This window comes from Silene latifolia, chromosome 2 (genome assembly GCF_048544455.1).
Source record: "Silene latifolia isolate original U9 population chromosome 2, ASM4854445v1, whole genome shotgun sequence".
Classification (NCBI taxonomy): domain Eukaryota; kingdom Viridiplantae; phylum Streptophyta; class Magnoliopsida; order Caryophyllales; family Caryophyllaceae; genus Silene; species Silene latifolia.
The window spans coordinates 170428575-170451604 of record NC_133527.1 but is presented as its reverse complement, the minus strand read 5'-3'; the positions used below and the strand labels follow the sequence as shown (position 1 = coordinate 170451604).

Sequence of the window (23030 nt, the reverse complement as noted above, 5' to 3'; positions counted from 1 at the left end):
TCGTATCGGTATACGATTAATTAAATAATCAATTAAGAGTATTTCCCTATAGGTATGACCTAAGGGGATCAACTGATCACCACCGTCGCACGACAGTAATGTCAAACTCTAGTCAGCCAATCATTACCGATATGTGTGGACCAGTTGACTGTAAAATATTACATCCCACATGTATTCTTAAAATGAGATTTAATAATGATATTTAAATCATGTGATCGCACTATTGTTGCGGACACATTTCCCAACACAGCCGCCATGGTAGTAGTGACGTATCATTGTCCTACCTATGACAACTCTATAATATCAATATTTTCAACACCATAATTTTCCACCTCAACCAAACCCTAATTAGTTTTCCCCAAAACTTTTCCCTTTCTCTATCTTTAATTTTATATTATTTATCAAATTTTAACAACCAGTTTTCTTTTAGGTTTGTGGTTGGAGGTGGCAGGGTTGAGACGTTGTTGTTTAATGGTTGATTGGGTTGCTAATTAAGGTTTTTGTGATTCTTTTTACAATTAAAAGCAAAAGAATTAAAGGAAGTTGGTGGTAGATTGAGTTGGAGTTTGGTTACTAAAATGTTGATTGTAGGTTGAAAATGGAGTAGATGAGTAATGGGTGGCTAAATTTATAGGAAAATGAGCTCTATGTGGTGGTGAATTGGATTATTAAAGCCTTGGTAATGGAGTTATGGAGGTTAAGAGGTTAGATTGAAGGAGGTGAAGAGGGAGATGAGGTGAAATTAGAGTTGGTTAATCATATTTAATGGTTTAGTTCAATTTAATTATAAGATAAACAACAAATATATCCACGTCATCAATTTAACGGAGCCATTTGACAGAAACAAGGGCCGGGGTTACGCCTAGTTTTATTAGTAAAAGTTAGGGGTATCATAGAGGTTTTAAAAAGTGGAGGGGTATCACGTAGAAAACGGAAAAATAGAGGGGTACTATATAGAAAAACCCAAAAAACAATTAAAATATTTGCCTTTCCAAGGCAATGTTTTTCACCACACAAATTCTTGCCTTCACATTAACCTAATTCTACCCATTTATTGTCACAATTCACAAATTCATCTTCTCTCTCATATCAAATTCATCTTTCAAGTTCTCTTGCTTCTCTTATTTTAAATTCTCTCATTCTCTCTCATATCAAACTCTTCATACAAATCAACCAAATCCCCAAAACAATTTCATAAATATTGGTAAGATGATGGTGGAGAAATCAACAGCAAAAAAGGCAACTACATAAGAAGAATACTACATAGACAAATGTAATTGATGATGTCAAGGGAGGTATTCTCATTTTCTTAGTTTACGGTGAATATCTTGTAGTGTTGTATTGTGTTCTACTAAAAAAATTTAATAATATTTTATGATTGTTTAGCTACCGTGTTAAATTTTTAGCAAATGTTCTTGTGTTGTGTTTTGCTATGGTACGATATAATGTTAAATTTTAATCATTTTGATGGTGATTTGTTACCATTTTTAATTTTAATGTTTTGGCTGGGTATAATGCACATCTTGTTGTATTTGTAATATTAAATCAAATTTAATGTTGGGATTTTCTACAAGGTAACCCCGTGTTTTTTCAAATTCTACGTGATAACCTTGCCTTTCTATTAAACACACGTGATAACCCTATACTATATAAAAACTTTCTAGCATGACCTCTACGTTACATACCGTCAAATTGGGCTGTTAAGTATGATGATTTGGATATTTTGTATGTTGACATAGACTACCCCCACCCCCAGGCTCCACCCCATTAATAACCCCCTTTTAATTTCCTTTCTTGTTCATTATTTTCTCTCTAATTTAACCCATTTCTCTCACATCCTCCTTTCCTTTTATTTTTTCAACCTCAATTTCTCATTTTCCATAATTCTTCATCCTCATCTTCCTTTTGATTTCCAAACTTTATACAGTATTCAAAGCAAATGACTATTTCTGCGAAATGAAAGGAAAACCAATCAAGCAACAAAAGTATGTGAACCGCCAGATTAAGTTCAATACATTTGCATCCATCACAAAAAAAACACAATGATTTTTCTCTTTTAGGACAACACAAATGTTAATTAATTTTCTTCCCAACAAGATTTCTATAAGATCCTTATCCATCCAAGTACAAATCTTATTGAGTTAAAAGTCCTCATCTTGGCCAAGTATAACAACAATTAACAAAGAATAAAATCAGACTTATACGAATTACTCAATACACCATTAATTTGAAACGAAATTAAAAATGGGATAATGATTAATGCCTAAAAGAATAAGGATGGAAGCAGCATATTTTCTATGAAAGATGAATTTTTTCGGGTTTAGAAACCCTGGATATGAGAAGAGGCAATTTTTAGAGAGATAGAGGAACATGTGAAATATCAGTAGTGTTTTGATCATAATGAAAGGGAGTGGCCAAGTGTTTTTTTCTATTTGAGTTTCCATATCATTGCTTACTCATTAATAATTGTCTAGTAATTGCCATGTCAACATGAAAAATTTGCCAAATCATCAACTTAACGTCATAATTTGACGGAATGGAAAGTAGAGGTCACGCTAATAAGTTTATATAGAGTACAGGGTTACCATGTGTGTTGAATAAAAGGGCAAGATTACCTCGTAGGATTTGAAAAAAGACGGGGTTACCATATAGAAAATCCCTTTAATGTTTGTTGTTAAATTTATATAAAATGTTGTTGTGTTATGTTTTTCTAGGGTAATATTGAAAATTGATTTATATCAATTTTTTATGCTAATTGTTACCATTTTTTGTTTAAATGTTTGGGTTATGGTGTAATGAAGATCTTGATGTGTTGTGTTTTTTTTTTTAATTTTGTATTAAGTTTTATGATTGTTACCATTTTTGTTGTTAATCATGCTTTATTTGTTTCTATAGTGCATTGAAATAGCTGTGAAGATGGCGGCACAAGTTGGGGCGAGTGTACCATTTTTTGTTTAAATGTTATGTCGTGTTTTGTTAAATTTGTATCAAATTGCATGAATATGTTTGCAGGACTACTGACTTATTACTTCTATTGCAGGGTAAGTATTAAATGTTACCATTTTAATGACAATTGACTATAGCAGATAGTGTGATTTTAATAACTTTAAAATGGTGACTTTACCTAATGGTAACATGTTTACAAATGGTAGGATGTTGGTAAGTATCCACAGTTTGTGAGCATTTGATAGAAATGTAATGTGATTACATTTTCAGTTATAGTGTTTACATTTTCTTATGTTTGTTAACTTCGACGATTTGTTACCAGAATAGCATATACGTTAGAATAATTGATCAATATTTTTGAAAATACATTAGGGAAAATGGAATCATAATGAGTAAAGCTGTCAACATATGAATGTTACTAATTATCAACTATTTGTAATGTGGGTACATAGACTGTTAAAACGATGAAAATAGTTTATTTGACCTTGTTACATTTTGTTTTCCATATTAACTTGTCGCTTTTTCCCAATGTTGTATAGTCTTTAGCCTAAAGTGGTGCCAACTGTATATTTGGGTAAAGTTAAGTGTAATTTCTGTAGAAAAATGAAGTGGTTAAAATTCAGTGAAATTGGTAATCTTAATGTATGATGATATCTTTCACCATTTTGTCACCATCTCTTTGTTGTTAGCATATTTAATACATTGATTCTCATGTTTCGTGTGTTTCATTTGTTTTTTTACAGGTAATTCGCACCAGCCAAACGCTTTGGCTTCACGTAAGCAGAAGTCAGAGGTTATAGATTCGTCAAACAAGCGCAAAGGCGAGATTAACAGTGAAAGTACTATTGTAGCGCACATGAGATAATTCTTTTCGCTCCTCCTCTCCTCTCCATCTTCTAACCGTCGTTTCAAATATGCCAAAGAACTCCGTCCCATTGAATGATTTGTACTCTCACTCCTTTGAGGAGATAAGATATCGGTTGAGAAATACTCATTGCAGTGCACCATTTTGTTCTAATAAGGTTGTACAATTTAATTAAACCATGAGTTGGCTTGTAATAACTCATATTCTTTCATGAGTTTTAGCCACGTTTATTCAAATTCAGTTTCATTATAACAACCATGAAGGCATTTGTTGAACATATTTTGAAATGTCCGATCATGCTTTAAAGAACAAACTGAGAGATAACATTTTGTTGAATATGCCACTGGCATAGTATATGTTACTATGTCGAGATCATTTGTTTAGATATTAAACTATTTTGTTACTAATTTTACAGAGATATTACAAACCATGATTTAAAAGTGGTAGCATATTAATCACATACTATTTGATTAAAAATAATCACTTATACTCTTCAAATGGTCACATTTTTAGGATTACGTTTTCAATTATATATCCTGGACCATGCTACTAGTAACATATTGATCAACTAAGTGAACATCTAACAGACTGAAATATGTATTCATTTGCAAAATTTTGTGATCATTAGTTGATTGAAATGATCACTTATACTCTTCAAATGGTCACAACTTACAAAATATAATATATGACCATTTTAAGGATTTTTGTTTCTTGATGTTCACGATATTTTAAAGGGTGACATTAGACCCAAAAATACAGATATTCATTGGATATAAGACAACATATTCAATCATACACATAACTCATAACATTTATAACTCGCAACATATCCAATAATACACGCTATTACTAAAGGGGAATGGACATTTATTACTATCAACACAAAAATTGGCTTTGAATAATATATATACTTTAACATCTTGACAGGGTGTAACATAAGACCAAAAATATACACATTTATTGGATATAAGGCAACATATTCAAATATGGACACATCATAACATGTTTACTAGGCTCGAACACTATACTCCATCACTTTTCTATATACAATGTCAAGAATCCTTCATGTATGTTGATCAATGAAAACATTCATGCCACAAAATGATAACAAGATATTCACCCATTACTATCATTAATATTACCATATAAACGCTTATTAATTGATGATAAACCTAAAACTTCATCAACATTGTCAAACCAAAAAAAAAACAAGAGAAATATTTTGGATGAAACGAAGACAAACCCAAAACCGGATCTTTTCCTAGTTTCAACAAGAATAATATTTTTTAGGACAACAAACCCAAAAAAACACAAAAAAAAATCATAACAATAAATTTAAAAAATCCAGAACAATAAAAAAAAACAAAGAAATGATAAATCTAGAATAATAAAATCAAAAAACTAAGAACAAAAAACTTGCATGTGTCGTTCTTGTGTTTTTCTTAGGTAATATAGTTTCCTTACCATGTTTATTTATTATAATGAAAGTTGTAAGGAAGAAGATGAAGACGTAGTGTAAAAATGGGGTTTGATAAGAATTTTTTTTTATTGGGTTTTTGTTTTTGATTTCTCTCAAGTTTCTTTTGTTAATTTGGGTTATAATGTGAGTTTATTTTGAATCTGTGTAAAAAGATGGTAGGAGGAACAAGATAACTAAAGGAGAAATTTTTGGATGAAAAATTTGTCAAGAGAAAGTATGAAGGTTATGGAGCACTTGGGGAATGGAGGAAACATGAAGGGAACATGCACTGTGGTGCATTTAATGCATTTTTTAAAAAAGCAAACTTGCAAATGAAATTCACCCCATTTTCCATACATTTGGTATGCATCCGACCCGTCGCAAACTTGCGACAGATCTCACCGTCACAAATGAGAATTTGTGAATATGGGTAGAATCAGAACTAGTCTAATAATGACGAAACAATATAAGAACTGTATATATGTCAAATTGTCAATTATGCTGGATAGACCATGTTAAGACAGTTTGGTAAGGACCCATTAGAACAAGATCATTTCTCGGTAACTGTTATTGGCCATAAATATGAAAATAAATTGTGTTGCAACATTATCAAGTGTTGGACAATATATTAGTAAAATTACTATAAAAATTACACGCGTCATGAATTGTTGCGGGTGATTTTAAATCATGTCAACTTGGTAAAATGCAATTTTGGGATAAGTAAATTTCTTAGAAATCACACAAAGAAACCAAAGCATGGGTTAATAATTGTGTTAAATAAAAAGGCTTTTTATACAACCTCATGAAATATTCTCGAAAGTCATTATTACGGTATTAGTCTATTATTAGGGTAATGCCCGGGCCTGAACTCTAGTATACTACTACTCCATCCAACTCCACTTTACATGTTTGCTTTATCACGTTTGTCAACGCGACTTTTACGCGGTAAATATCTTTAGCTACGTAGTTGCAAAAATTATAAAAGATCTATTTTTAATGTACTCTTAGAGACTAATCAAATAAGATTTCACATGAATATTTTTTAACTTATGTATCTAGAGAAAATTGAAATTGAATTTCCGCTTGTGAATAGTGTGCAAAAGAGAAACATGCAAAGTGGAGTGGAATGGAGGAAATATTAATTAAAGATAGAGAAAATTGTTAATTACAGCCTTATAAAAACCATTTTTTGAAAATTACCGCCTTGAATAATCTTTTTTGAAAATTACATCCATAAAATCACATTTCCGGTGAATTTTATCAAAAACTGGCCGATATACCCTTGTCTTATTTTATAGCTAGCTTACCCAATTTCTAACCTCTCTTTAATTTATTACCCTTCTCACATATACTTCCTCCATTCTACAATAATCTACCCATTTGCTTTTGGCTCAACAACCAAGGAGGTAGATTAGAGGCAACATGTGTGAATAATTAGCAACTTAATATGATGTGTTAAGAGGTGGGGTAAGTCTTAATATTTCCATCAAACACAAATGTTACCCGGTTTTTTAGAGAAAGGGGGGGGGGGAATAGAAAGTACATGGAACATCAAAACTCCCACCAATTTGCATAGGATACCCGGTTTTTTAGAAAAAAAGGGGAAAACAACATGAAACTTCAAATTTTCCACCAATTAACATCACTTCATTGCAACTTGCATCTTCTATAAGTACTCCCTAATTTACATTCATCACTAACCTAGGCAAATTTACATTCATCATTAGTAATATAGGTTAGGTTAATTTAGATTAGGGTAATAGTTAGGTGTGTTAATTGTGGCATATTTTGTAAATAATGAAGGGTAATAAGGATACTTTGGTCATTTTTTAGATCCATAAATAGAAAGAATGGAAATGGGTAGAACAAAGTGAAATGGCTGAATAAGGAAAATGTGTAGATTATTGTAGAATGGAGGAAGTATCATTTTACTCAAAAACTCTCATCTTCCTCAACACTTTCTGACAATTTCCCATAATTTCAATATGGTCTTAATGAAAACATCATTTTCCCAAACACGTGCAGTGTGCCAAGTGCCCACCTTTCAATATCCTCAACTCTAGGAAGGAAGTTACATGAGACGAGTAACAACAGTGCGACGACTATCAGGTGCTCAATTCACACTCGTTACTGCGCCGATCTCCTCAGATACATTAACTCGTTCAGAAGTAGAACCAGTCGACGCATCCCATAGGTAGATTGTGGTTCCAAGATTGATTGAAAGAACTTGTCGCTCCCCCATCTAACAAATTCAAGTAATAATCGTCCAAGAGATTGGAGCGTCCAGTGTACGGTTCTACTTCGAAGAGTAAGTGTTCATACACCCAAAATTGAAAATTGAAGGACCCTAATTATTTTCAATTTGGGGAAAATTGATTTACAAAGTATACAAGAGAGAAGATAAGTTATTTTTAAGAGAAAATAAAAATAATATAATTCAACTAAACTAATTAGGGTAGAATATGAAAAAAAGAGGTGAATTGGATTATGTGAGAATGCAAAAGAAATGGAGAATTAGGGGAAATGATGGAGTTGTGAAATATGATGAACATAAAAGATGAAGATAAGGGTAATTTCGTCATAAACGATTAAGTGACAAAAATTCAAATTTGCATCAATTTTCCATCGGAGCAAATGTGTTGGCCGTAATTTCTCATCAGAAGTTATATTTTGGATGTAATTTACAAAAAAAAAAATAAGGTTGTAATTTTCAAAAATTGGGTTTTAAAAGGCTGTAATTAACAATTTCTCTTAAAAAAACTATTGAGAACAAACCGGAATTTGAAAGCTTATGCGAATTGCAAAACAGCGGAAACAACATGAAGGACAGAAACCCTAACTCCGAAACACTACCGGTATCGCACGCCGGTGATCATCAGGTTAGCGTATATTCGTAGGTTGATAAGTTCCGTTATCGGGCCTGGGCCGCACCCGCATGGAGGAGAGAGAGTCCGGCTTATAAGTCCAAGGAGGTTCCATCCCAAAACCAATTGGCAATGGGTGGAGTAACTCCTTGGTTTATAGATAGACAACTCTCTCCTCTTTTTCCAATGTGGGATACTCACATATGCCTTTATCATGAGTGAGCTGTATCTTGACACTCCCCCTCACATATGAGGTCCCTATTCATGCAGATTGGACTTTTTAAGTCTTTTGGCCAACTGCAATTTTCCTGGCCCAATTTTTCTTTTTCTATTTTTCATGCCTAGGTCTTTGTTTTAGTTTTTTTTCGACCATAGGCTCTGATACCATGATAAGTTCCGTTATCGGGCCTGGGCCGCACCCGCATGGAGGAGAGAGAGTCCGGCTTATAAGTCCAAAGAGGTTCCATCCGAAAACCAATTGGCAATGGGTGGAGTAACTCCTTGGCTTATAGATAGACAACTCTCTCCTCTTTTTCCAATGTGGGATACTCACATGTGCCTTTATCATGGGTGAGCTGTATCTTGACATAGGTAGCTGTACGATCATTAGTAGTATCATTGTTATCTACTCCTCTAAGGTAAATCTGTGTACGGAAAAAATCCAAAATTAAGTCCTCCATGAATGATTCTTGCTTGGATAATGTGACTGTTAGTATTCCGGAAACCGATGTCGTAAAGGAATTACCAATTGTTACCACCATAGGTGAATTAGAGATGGAAGTTTTGGGTTCGGGTTCGGCTGGAGTGAACCTTGTTGTCCCCAACAATAAAAAAAAAGAAAACTCAAGCGTAAATCCGCTAAATGCGGTGTGAATCCCATTGCACAGGATAATGTGAGTGTTAGTATTCCCGAAACTGACATTTTAGAGAAATTACCGTCAAGTTTCGGAATCTCACTTGCTTTAAGAAGGTCTCTGTTGGGTTCTCTTTATTGATGATGACATACCCATTTAACTTGTGCTCTCTTAGTTTACTATTTTAGGATTAATCGATCAATTTGCTAGTCTTAATTACTCAAGGATCGTCAAGTGTTTGCTACTCAAGACATAGAGTCGTTTGGTCATGCTATGTAAAAGTTGGAAGAGTAGAATACTTGTAACAGTGACAGTCTGACATACCGTTACCTGTAACGGGTAATAGTATGCTTGAATATCTCGTTTGACCCGTCACACTTGAAGGAAAACTTTCATTTAGAATATTTCACAGATAGGTTTTCTTAAACCAGTTTAAACATCTTAAAATATTTGAAAGGGTGGTGTGTTAAAAAGAGTTTGTAAAGAGTATTTCAAAAGATTTCCCTTTTCATGAAACAACTTTTGTTTGTCTTTCCATGAACTTGGTTTGGCTCTTTCCTTGTTTATCAAAGGATTGTCCTCTTGCTCATGGCATCTCTTCCTTGTTTCTGAAAACAAATGGATCTTTTAAGGTTAAGAACAACTCTCTTTTCTTCTTTTTATTTCTTAGAAATAAAACCTTTTAGTGCTAGTTTGGGAAGGTCAACCTTCTTGTCTCATGACCAAAGGTCTTGACCACAAACCCTAGCATGCACCCATCGTCCTCCCTCTATTAAAGAAGCACCACTCCTCACTTTTAAAGCAAGACTTTTTCTGAGAATTTATTTAAGTTTGCAAACTTGTTTTCAAGTTTAAAACTGTTTTAACATTTTGCAAAAGCTTTCAAAGTCTTCAAGTGTTACAGTCACAACAACTGTTGCCTTAAGTATTAAACTCTCTCACTTATGAACCGTTTGATCGTGTAAGTTGTCCACATCAATTCTTGTTAAGAATCAGTCCGTGAAAACTTGATCCTTAAACGTTCTAAGATAGAGTGTATAGTTTTAGGACGGAGTAGTCCTTTGACTCTTGTGGTAACCGGAGTAGGTTGCGAGTTGTTTAGTTCTAGGACGGAGTAGTCCTTGAACTCTTGTGACAACCGGAGTAGGTTGTGAGTCTTTTTTATTGTAAGGGTTTTAGTAGTCGGAGTATATCACTAAATTAATCAATAAAAAGTAGATTGGACGTAGGCCCTTGAGTTTTGGCCGAACCAATTCAAAAACCTTGTGTTCTATCTTCGTTTACTTTTATTCCGCTGCTCTTGTTTTCGTTAGGTTTTGTTATTTGCTTTACTCTTCAGTAACAGTTCTATATACTGTCACATTCGTTCTGTAGCTTGTACTTCATTTTCTAAGACGAATAGCAACAGTCAGGACCATTGTTATCCTCAAGTTTTAGCAAGTATTCATATTTCAATACTCGTTTAATTCTTCAATTTAATCGATGTATTCACTTATCTTCTACATTATCAAACAACTTACTTTAATTCAATAAAGTTTAAGTTGAAAATTTTAAATAGTACTTAATTCCCCCCCCCCCCCTCCTCCCCCTCTTGGGTACTTGAATCCATAAACTCTTCAATTGTTATCAGAGCCTTGTGCTCTTGATCAAGGCTAATCGTCCTTAGAGTTTGATTCTTGGGTAATGGATTCCGAAAAACACTCCAAGATCCCGGTCTTTACCGGTGCGAATTTTGGATGGTGGAAACTCAAAATGGAACATTACATCAAAAGTATCGACTTTCAATGTTGGACCATCATCCAAAATGGATCTCTTGTTATTGAGGAAACCGACATGCTAATCGGTTTCACCAAAACCAAAGAGGAAAGAAATTACAATGAAAATGATTTCAAACTTGCCGAAAAGAACTCCAAGGCAATGTCGATTCTTCAACGTTGTGTTGGTTAGGGGGAAGTTAGTCGAATCTCTGGATGTCCTATGGCAAAATCTATTTGGGATTCTCTTGTACTTGCTTATGAGGGGACTTCTCAAGTTAGAAAACACCGTATTAAGCTTCTCATGCAACAATATGAGATGTTTAGAATGTCAAAGGACGAGTCCATAAATAGCTTCTCTTCACGTTTTTCTTGTATTATTAATGAGCTAAAAAGTCTAGGAAGGAATTTCGAGTCCGAGGACATCATTCGGAAAATCCTTCGTAGTCTCACCTCTAAGTGGCAGCCCAAAGTTACTGCTATAGAGGAAGCCAAAGATTTGTCAAACCTATCTCTTCATGAACTAATGGGATCACTAATGGCTCACGAGTTCAATCTCGACAACCATTTTAGTGAGTTCTCAAAGGGAAAGAGTCTCGCTCTCACGTCCTCTCCAAGTGATGGAGAAGACGAGGAGGAAGACGAGTCTGCTATGTTCTCAAGGAGTCTAGCTGGGTTGGTCAATGGTCAAGGAAATAGAAAGTTCAATAATAATTACTTGAAAAAAACGTTTTCCTAAGAAACGACCTAGTTCCACTGTGGGATGCTTTAAGTGTGGTGATAAAACTCACCAAATTAAAGAATGTCCCAAATGGGATGAAATCAAATCAAAGGAAAAACGAGATAAAGTTAAAAAGGACTACAAACATAGAGTCATGTCCGCAATTTGGGGAATGTCCGACTCCGTGGAAGATAAGGAACTCATCGAGGAGCAACTAGAGGCTAAAATGTGTATTTCACAAAATCTCAAGGACAAAGTCTCTAAACCCCCACAAATTGAACACCTTAGATGCCTCATGGCTAATCCCGGTGACTCCGAATCAGATTCCGACAATGAGGTAAATCACCTAAAGGCCAAGGCTAGAACTTACTCCAAAGAACAAGTATGTAAGCTTCTTGACCAAATTTTTGATAAGTGTCGGGTTCAAAATGATAAGCTTGATGTCATGCAAAATGAAATTGAAGAAATTGCTCAAGAAAATTTTAACCTTAAGAATGAACTAAAAGCAACAGACAGTGTCACTGTCACCTCAGAGGCTTATGATGAAGTAAAAAGAGTCAAAAAGTTGAACAAACAACTGACTAAAGAACTAGTGCGTCTTAAGATGACCCCCATGAATGTCTCTGACCTTGAAAATGTCAACACCACCTTAGTGATGCAAATCTCCTCGATAACCAAGGAACGAGATGACCTTTTAAAGGAAAAAGATGCTCTCGAGAATGAAGTGTATGACCTAGTGGTTGAGGTAGTCGACTTAAGAGAAACAGTATCTGAAACTGTTGCTTCCAACAAAGATATAGCTAAGTCAAATGAACACGTCGAACGTTTGGTCAATGAAAACGAGCGTCTTAAAATTGAATTACGTGACCACAAGAAAGAAATAGGAGCTCTTCATGAAAAGCTTGCCTTCTTCCAAAAAGGTATGCCCGAATGTAGCACTTCTAAGTCTAATCCTCACCAAATATCTGAAGACTTTGTTAATCTAAACAAACGTCTTGATGAAATAACATCTAAATATGAGGATTCTAAAGAAAGAATTGGATACCTTGTGTCTAAACTCAATGCTCACACTCATGACTTCATAGTAGAAAAAAGGTTGTCTATAGAAATTAAGAAGGATGATGAACTCAAAAGGGAAAAAGAAAAGAACTTGCATCTTCTCACCAAAGTCAATGAATTAACTAATGAACTTGTGAATGCTAAAAATATCACTGAGAAATGGGAAGGAAGTCAAACTGTTTTAAATTTCCTCACTAGTCAATCCGAAAGATGTGACAAAGTTGCCGGCTTGGGCTTTAAATGGAACAGTCGGACAGACTGTTATATCCAGAAGCCTAAAACCGATTTTAGGAGAAGGAAATACGTTGGTCTTCCCTTATTGCAACTATTGTGGTAAGAATGATCATGTCTTTAATGCTTCCAAGAAAAGTGCTTGCAAGAAAAGACATAATGACATTAACAAGAACCTTAAAGTTGTAAAGCAAATATTTATTAGGAAAGACACCGTAAGATATGTTGATCATAAAAGGGGACCCAAGTTTGTTTGGGTTCCTAAACTCAAAGTCTAATCTTGTGTAGGGCTTAATGAGAGGTGGCTGCAATTGGTACTTGGACAGTGGATACTCTCGTCATATGACGGGTGATAGAAGCCAATTTCTCTCACTTAAAGCTTATAACGGTGGCACGGTAAGGTTTGGTGACAACAAAAAGGGTGAAGTAATTGGCATTGAAAAGGTTGGTAAGTCATCATTACTTTGTGTCAACAACGTGCGGCTTGTCAAAGGTTTGAAGTATAATCTCCTTAGTATTTCTCAACTATGTGATAAGAGTAATATTGTTGAATTTAGTACCAATTTGTGTCGTATTTTTGATGCTACAACCCATGAGTTGATTCTTGAAGGTAGACGTGTCAAAGATGTTTACTTAACCGATTTGAACACTTTATCCGGTCATACCATGTCATGCATGAGTGTAATGAAAAATGATCCTTGGTTGTGGCATAAAAGGTTTGGACATGTTAGTACTAAAACTCTTAACACCCTTAGAAGACTTGACTTGGTTGAAGGCTTTCCTAACATAAAATTTGACTTTGACAAAGTATGTGATGAATGTGCTAGATGTAAACATGTTAGGAGTTCCTTTAAACCTAAAAGAATCGTGAGCACACTTCAACCATTGCAACTTTTACATATCGACTTATGTGGACCAATGAGGACTAGAAGTATAGGTGGTAGTCGTTATGTGTGTGTCATTGTTGATGATTATTCTAGGTTCATTTGGGCACGCTTATTGAGCTCAAAGAATGAGGCATTTGATGAGTTTCTAATTTGGTTGAAAAATATTCAAAACAAACTCGATTTAAAACTTGTTTCCATAAGAACCGATCATGGAACCGAATTTGAAAACTCGTCATTTGGTGCTTATTGTGATGACAATGGTATAGACTATAATTTCTCGGCTCCTGGAACCCCAAAACAAAAAGGAGTGGTTGAAAGAATGAATAGGACCCTTGAAAGTATGGCTAGAACTATGTTATTATATAGTAAGTTGCCTAAAAACTTTTGGGCCGAAGCGGCAAACACCGCTTGCTATATTCATAATCGTGTCATGATAAGGAGCATAATCAATAGAACACCTTACGAATTACTATGTGGAAGAAAGCCCAACATTTCATATTTTAGATGCTTTATGAGCAAATGCTTTGTTCACAGCAATGGTAAAGACAACTTGGGAAACTTTTATCCACGTAGTGAAGAAGGGGTATTTATTGGCTACTCCGACCATAACATGGATTATAAAGTTTACAATAAACGAACTATGCTAATTGAGGAAAGTCTACATGTCATATTTGATGAATCCACCATTCTTGGGCAGGTACAAAATGAAGATAAAGACGATGAGGATGATGAAGAGGAGTTTGAGATTAGTCTTGTGAGGAAAGACTTTGTGTTCGAGGAAGAAGATGGTCCAAATGATGCTGGCGTACAACAGACAGACGGACTGTTACCTACCAATAACGACACCAATTCAGGGGGAACAGTCAGTAACACTGATACTACCTGTTCCTCCTCTCAAGCAGTAACAGGCTCAACCACTGATGCATCCACCTCCAGAACAGCAACAGTGGAAAACACTGTCACCACAGGGGAGCATTCAGGCCCCATTAAAGTCCCCAGTTCTGATCAGCAAAAAACAGTCACCGAGACTGTCACATCTGAGGGGGAACAAACCACCTTTGTTCCAAGAAGGTGGAAACATCATAGCTCACACCCACTCTCAAATCTCACAAGTGATTTAAGCTCTGGAATCAAGACTAGATCCTTCATCAACAACATGGCCTACCTCAACGAGTATTGTGCCCACAATGCTTTCCTTTCTCAAATCGAACCTGCCAATGTAACAGTCGCTCTGACTGATGCAGACTGGTTGATTGCTATGCAAGAGGAACTTAATCAATTAAAAAGAAACGAGTTATGGCACTTGGTCCCTAGACCACCTAATCGTACCGTCATTGGTACTAGGTGGGTGTTTCGCAATAAGCTTGATAATTTCGGAGAAATCGTAAGGAATAAAGCTAGACTAGTGGTGCAAGGTTACAATCAACAAGAAGGTATCGATTATGACGAAACCTATGCACCGGTAGCTAGGCTTGAGGCCATAATATTGTTAATCGCTTTTGCGGCTCATAAGGGCATTAAGCTCTTCCAAATGGATGTCAAAACCGCTCTTTTAAATGGATATTTGGAAGAGGATGTCTTTGTAGAGCAACCTTGCTTCTTAAACAATGATTTTCCTAAACATGTTTTCAAATTAGACAAAGCTCTTTATGGTTTAAAACAATCACCTAGGTGTTCGTATGATAGATTGTCTAAATTTCTCATTGAAAATGGTTTTAGAAGAGGTTCCATCGACAAAACATTGTTGTTGAAGCAACAGTCAGACGAACTGTTGGTTGTCTAAGTTTATGTGGATGATATTATTTTCGGCGCAACCAATGACGTACTCTATGCTTATTTTTCGCAACTAATGAAATCAGAATTTGAAATGAGCATGATGGGTGAGTTAGGATTTTTCCTTAGGCTCCAAATTAAGCAATCCAAAGAAGGAATCATGATCCATCAACAAAAGTATATTAAAGAGATGCTTACGACATTTGGGATGACTAATGGGATCATTCCCTACACCTATGATATCTAAGTCCAAATTGGACAAAGATGAGAACGGTAAGAATGTTAGTGATAAGGTGTATCGAGGTATGATTGGATCACTTCTCTATTTAACCGTAAGTCGTCCCGACATTCTTTTTAGCATTTGTTTATGTCCTAGATTCCAATCAAATCCGAAAGAATCTCATTTTAAAGCGGTTAAACGTATTCTTCGATATTTGATTGGAACACAAGAACTTTATTTATGGTACCCTTTACATTGTCCTTTTGATCTTATAGGGTATTCCGATGCTGACTATGCGGGGTGCAGCGTTGACCGAAAGAGCACCTCCGGAATTACAACATTCTTGGGTCCTTGCTTGATTTCGTGGGGCTCAAAGAAACAAAACACGGTTGCTCCTTCAACGGCCAAGAGTGAGTACGTTAGTGCCGCTCATTGTTGCTCTCAACTTCTTTGGGTAAAACAACAACTTCTTGACTTTCGAATTATTTATGACTCTGTTTCCATCATGTGTGATAATACGAGTGCAATAAATATTTCTAAAAATCCAATTCAACATTCTAAGACTAAGCATATTGAGATTCGTCATCATTTCATTCGAGACCATGTAATGAAAGGGCATGTTAAACTTATATTTTGCAAAACCGAAGATTAAATAGCCGATATATTTACTAAACCTCTTGAAAGGAAATAATTTGAGAAGCTTAGGCTAGATGTAGGTTTAATTAATTGCTCTTAATTCATGTTCATGACAATATTTCTTTCTCCTAAATGATTGACTAATTAGGGACATGTTAGTATGATATTGTTCTTTCTCGTGTTTGCATATTGTTCGTTAATCATAAATTGATATCGTCTTTGTGAATTGGTAATCACTCAACCTCATGTCAAGCTCTATGTTTATTTTTGCACCACCTTGAAATCATAATATGAATTCTTTACATTTCATTTAAAACCCAAACAACCCTCACCTTCCTTCAATTAATTGGGCCTATTCCTCCACACAAAACTCTACCCGTCCAACTCACTAAGTCAACCCACTTCTCAAAACTTCCACTCTCTAACCGTCCATCTCCCTCAATCAACTTATCCCACCTACAAACCGTCCACCTCCCTCTTTACCTACCTTTACCATTTTACTATGGTAAAAACCTCCTTCAATACTCAACTCAGACCTACCCACATTTCACATCCAACATCACCTTCAAACCCTACCTCTAATCCATCCCTTTCTTAGCCCGCAATGCCCACACAAAAAGGATCCTATGCATTCCCAATTAACCCGGACCCCACACCCTCCAATGAACCCGAAACTCCTTTTGAACCAACACCTCTTGCCACTCTTTCTCCTGACCAACCCTTACCACCTGAATTTCCAATCTCCTCCATGATCGGAAAAAGAACTCGAGGAGCTCATCGGAAAAATACTCCCTCGGTAGGCTCGTCATCTGCTACGATGACCGTTCTTGATAAAGAAACCGAGGAAAAAGGGATTGATAATCAATCTGAGGAAGAAGTGGATTAAGGTAAAAAGGATAATGTTCCAACTAAGTCAAAATGTGGGGTCAAACAAAAGGGGCCGGTTGATCTACCTGATATAAATGAGGAAGCTGAGGGTGATGACACGAATATTGAGAAAGAGGTCACTGATTTGAATAAGGATAGTCTTGCATGTGATAAGTCCGAGTCACCAAATAAATCTGACAAGAGAAAAGGAAAGGTCTCTGACCTTGATGAAAGTTTGGAGGTTAAGGATACCGAGTCTAAGAAAAGGAAGGGAAAGCTGCAAAAAGGTGTCCCAAAGAAAATGGTCAAAACTGTAACAGTGGAAGAACAAAGGAAACCCGTCTTTATCAATCCCACTGATTCCGTCCCCTTGACTTCTAAATGGGACGAGGACACCATGTGGGCTCAAATTGAGGCTTTAGATCTCCCTCCGTCGATCTATCGTCACTATCAAAGGTTGATTTCTAAGGATGTAATTCACTCGACCTGAATTTATGAGAAGACTTGGCTTGACCGACCCGCTTTTACCAAAGTCCGAGAAATGTTAGTCGTTCAATAGTGGGAGGATTTAATTGAGCTCAGGGAACCGGTATTTTCTTGTGAGGTAGTTCAGTTCTACGCCTCTTTACGGGTTGATAAAACCGAAAAATCCCTCACTGCGAAAATCAATGGTAAGCCCATCACCCTCTCTCAATCCGATTTTTCTGAAATTCTTAATATACCCAACGAAGGCTATGATAACCTTTCCTCCGAAACCTGGCCTGCCCTTGAATATGCCTCACCCTTGACCGTTGCTAAAACTGTTTTTCCAAAAGCTGTCACATGTGGTGCTGTCAGGAATACTCAAATCCTCCCCCCCCCCCCCTCCTCCTTCGTCTAATCTTCAACATGTTATGCCGTACCCTATATACCCTTTCAATGACCGCACCAAAATATCCATTGCCCAACAGTATCTTATTTACCACATCACCACTCACCGCAAAATCAACCTCCCTGGACTCATGTTTCACCGTTTCTCGGCCATGACCACCAAGCTCTACGACCCTAAGGACACTAGCGTTATCCGTCTACCATATAGTATGTAGGTGTCCAAAGTCTTAAAAGCCAAGGGTGTGTTACTTTCGACAAGTATGGGCTGTATAAACTGTTGTGATATCATGAGTGATGGTCAGTTTGGAAAAATGCTAATTAGAATTGATGATGATGGGTTGCATCCGGTAAGGTCTCGTGCTTAGGGCCATGATTCTGCCTCATCTAGCAAGGGCTCGGGTCCATCTTTGGGAGCGGTTCTTAAGGCCGTCCAAGATCTAGGTGCATGGGTTAAGGCGGATTTGGAGAAGAAGGATGTTGCTATTGCTCGTCTTGAGGAAGCCGTGGCTGGGATTAGTCGCCTTGAGAAGGCTATGGATGGGCTCAAAGATGAAATTGACATTATCTCCACTCTCTTCCAAGCAAAGGAAGATGTCCCCTCCGAGGGAAATTCCGATGATGATCATGTGTCCTCCTCCTAGACCTAAACCTTTCCCCTAATTACTCTCTTTTGCCATTTTGTTACACCCCTTTCCTTCTCTCGTATTATCGGTTTTTGTGGTGTATCTTTAAACTTGATCTTGCCTTGGTGAATATCGTTTGAACTATGTTAAACTTTGATTTGTGTTGACTTTGTTATCTCTTCACAACTATGCTTATCTTTATGTGTTTTCTAACGTGTGTTCTCCCTTGATCGGACGATAGCATCATTGCCCTTTTGATGATGTCAAGAGGGGGAAACGGTAAAACTCATGCTCTATGCCTTCTAGAACAATTTAATTAACCCTTGCCATGCTCTAAATTTCTCGATTAATCCTTGATATATGGTTTATGTTTTTATGTCTAGGCTATCTTGCTTTAGGTCTTGTGCTTTATTTGGTCAACCCACTCTAATCTACATGCTCTTGGTGATCTTTGACTAAACATGATAGGGGGAATATTAGACGTTTGATATGCATTCGTTTTTGTTTGGGCTTGTCATCATCAAAGGGGGAATTTGTTGGGTTCTCTTTATTGATGATGACATGCCCATTTAACTTGTGCTCTCTTAGTTTACTATTTCAGGATTAATCGATCAATTTGCTAGTCTTAATTACTCAAGGATCGTCAAGTGTTTGCTACTCAAGACATAGAGTCGTTTGGTCATGCTATGTAAAAGTTGGAAGAGTAGAATACTTGTAACAATGACAGTCTGACATACCGTTATCTGTAACGGGTAATAGTATGCTTGACTATCTCGTTTGACCCGTCACACTTGAAGCAAAAATTTCATTTCAAATATTTCACAAATAGGTTTTCTTAAACCAGTTTAAACATCTTAAATGTGTTAAAAAGAGTTTGTAAAGAGTATTTCAAAAGATTTCCCTTTTCATGAAACAACTTTTGTTTGTCCTTCCATGAACTTGGTTTGGCTCTTTCCTTGTTTATCAAAGGATTGTCCTCTTGCTAATGGCATCTCTTCCTTGTTTCTGAAAACACATAGATCTTTTAAGGTTAAAAACTAACTCTCTTTTCTTCTTTTTGTTTCTTAGAAAGAAGTCCTTTTAGTGCTAGTTTGGGAAGGTCAACCTTCTTGTCTCATGACCAAAGGTCTTGACCACAAACCCTAGCATGCACCCATCGTCCTCCCTCTATAAAAGGAGCACCACTCCTCACTTTGAAAGCAAGACTTTTTCTGAGAATTTATTTAAGTTTGCAAAATTGTTTTCAAGTTTAAAACCGTTTTAACATTTTGCAAAAGCTTTCAAAGTCTTCAAGTGTTACAGTCACAACAACTGTTGCCTTAAGTATTAAACTCTCTCACTTATGAACCGTTTGATCTTGTAAGTTGTCCACATCAATTCTTGTTAAGAATCAGTCCGTGAAAACTTGATCCTTAAACTTTCTAAGTTAGAGTGTATAGTTTTAGGATGGAGTAGTCCTTTGACTCTTGTGGCAACCGGAGTAGGTTGCAAGTTGTTTAGTTCTAGGACAGAGTAGTCCTTGAACTCTTGTGACAACCGGAGTAGGTTGTGAGTTTTTTTTATTCTACGGGTTTTTAGTAGTTGGAGTAGATCACTAAATTAATCAATAAAAAGTAAATTGGACGTAGGCCTTTGAGTTTTGGCCGAACCAATTCAAAAACCTTGTGTTCTATCTTCGTTTACTTTTATTCCGCTGCTCTTGTTTTCGTTAAGTTTTGTTATTTGCTTTACTCTTGAGTAACAGTTCTATATACTGTCACATTCGTTCTGTAGCTTGTACTTCATTTGCTAAGACGAATAGCAACAGTCAGGGCCATTGTTATCCTCAAGTTTCAGCAAGTATTCATATTTCAATACTCGTTTAATTCTTCAATTTAATCGATGTATTCACTTATCTTCTACATTATCAAACAACTTACTTTAATTCAATAAAGTTTAAGTTGAAAATTTTAAATAGTACCTAATTCAACCCCTCCCCCTCTTAGGTACTTGAATCCATAAACTCTTCAGTCTCGTATTTGATATGCTACAGTAATCAATACTATTTTTGGTGTCTGATATTCTCATTTAGCTCTCAGTTGGCTTCTGAATTCTGATGTTATTGGACGGTGGTCTAATTCTCATATTATTGCATGAAAGTATGAAACACTAAGACACGTACTTGAGAATTTTACATGTTTGACATTGATATGTATCAAGAATATGTCATCCCCTAATATTGTCAAATAATTCTACACATCTTTTGTATATATTTAGCATATCATATTTTATAAATTAGGTAGCTTAATATTGTAATCATATCTTTAATATATGTTCATATCTTAGGTTGTAACTATAAGTAGCTTTACCCTGTAACTCATTCTTATGCAATTAATAATATTCATTCTTTACATGGTATCGAGCTTTTCCGATCCTCAAGATCTCTAAATTTTTTCTCTCACGCTATATTCACATCCCCTTGCCCCCGACCAATCCTAGATATGGCCAACCAACTCATCCTCCACAACGCTGCCCAACCCAACGCACCCCTCACTATCGTCACCTTTGCTAATTGTATCCAACTCAAGGATTCAATCATGTTCCGACAATGGAGATTTCAGATCAAGGCTATCCTTAATGGTCTTGCCCTGTTTTCCTTCATTGATGGTACGAACCCCGCCCCTGACCAAACCATCACGGTCGATCCCGTTCCCCCCGCTACTGCACCCACAACCGAAACCAACCCCGCGTATACTACTTGGTATCGCCAAGATCAGTTGATCCTTGGCTCTCTCGCTGGTACCCTATGTTGGAGCTTGTGTCCTCCACAAATTAGTGTGATAACATTTGTAAATCTCTTACAGGTTCACAAGGGTATACTTCGTATTTTAATCAGTTGATTAACGATTACCTAATAACGGTTGGCTTGCTAGAAAGTTTGACGTTATTATCATACAGATGGCGGTGATCAACTGGTCTCTAAAGGTCACACCTATAGGATGTGTTTGAGAGATGTGGTTATAGAAATATAATCACATTGATGCCTTATATGACTAAACAGTTAGTCAATGTGTTGATGAGACAATTATTTAATGAAGATTAAATAATATTAGTTGAGACGAATTAACTGTAAATTCGTAAATTGAATATAATAAATTAAATTTAATTAAATGTATGTAATGTTAGCTTGGACGAATTAATATGTTAATTCGTAATTAAATGTAATCGGTTATATTTAATATCAACAAGATGAATGTGTCATAGTGGTAATAGTGAGGGTACTCAAACCAAGAGGTCATGGGTTCGATCCTCACTAGATGACAATTTACACATTTTATACTTTTTTAGAATAACCGAAAATAAGAGAAATAACTCTCCTAATTTCGGATTATGGGCCGAGTAATTAGTAAAAAAATTCTACCCTAATCTCTCTCTCATACACGGTTAAAGGGAGAGATAGGAGTAAATTTTTTAACCTAATTTTTCTATCTCACTCTTGCCTCTCATCTCTACGAAAAACACAAAAAAAAAAAACCTAAAAATTAATCAGTTAATTTTTGGATCGATTCTAGCATAATCAAAGGGCATTTCTCATATCGTCTTGGGTGCAACTGATAGGCGAATATCAACTTTGATATTGTTCTTAGGCCGTTTTTGCTAGGACCGAAGGTTATTTCTTAATCCTTTATGTTTTTGTTTATGCAATTTAATTTTATGACTAGTATTCATCACTTTATGATTCGTTATAATCCTTAAATTAAAGGGATGCATAAAGGTAAATCTCACAAGTGGTATCAGAGCCAAGGCCACGAATTTTAATTTTGATGATTTTCATAAAATTGTTTGTAAACAATAATTAGGGTTTGCGAGAAACAAAATATAATCGGCTGGATTTTTTTTTGAGCCGTGGAATTTTTTTTTTCGTTTCCGTACTGTTCACGGATGAACAGTATTATTAAAAAAAAAAATTATTTTCTGTTTTTTTCTTTCGGTTTCTCCTGAAAAACCGATTAAAGTTTTTTTTGCGGCTATTTTTGTTTATGCCGATTTGAAAAGCATCCGAGAAAAGAAATTTTTTTTTTTTCCTGTTACTGTTTACGTGGTTACTGTTCACAGAGGACAGATTTAAAAAAAAAAAAATTTGTCTTGTTTCGGTTTTTACAGATAAAACCGTGTACAAAATAAGAAAACGGCTGTTTTTTTTGTTTTTGCTGTTATTGCCGAAAAAAAAAAACTTGTTTTGTTTTTCCTTGACTAGCCGAGACATATAAAAAAAAGGATTTTGTTTTTGTTTGTTTTGGCCAATATTAATTATTCATTACCTTTACAATGTATGATTAATTGTTGTGAAACGGTTCACAATTTTAAGATACCAAATTATTTTAAAGCAGTTTAAAATATTGATGGATTAAATTCATATTA

General features: G+C 35.7%; 1 long non-coding RNA gene across 1 annotated transcript; it reads left to right on the top strand.

Annotated features, from left to right (window-relative positions):
- Positions 1-1074: 1074 nt before the first annotated feature.
- LOC141631137 (uncharacterized) lies at positions 1075-4145 on the top strand. The gene is made up of 2 exons (XR_012537594.1): positions 1075-1295; positions 3690-4145. It is a non-coding gene; the product is annotated as an uncharacterized LOC141631137 (long non-coding RNA).
- Positions 4146-23030: the final 18885 nt, after the last annotated feature.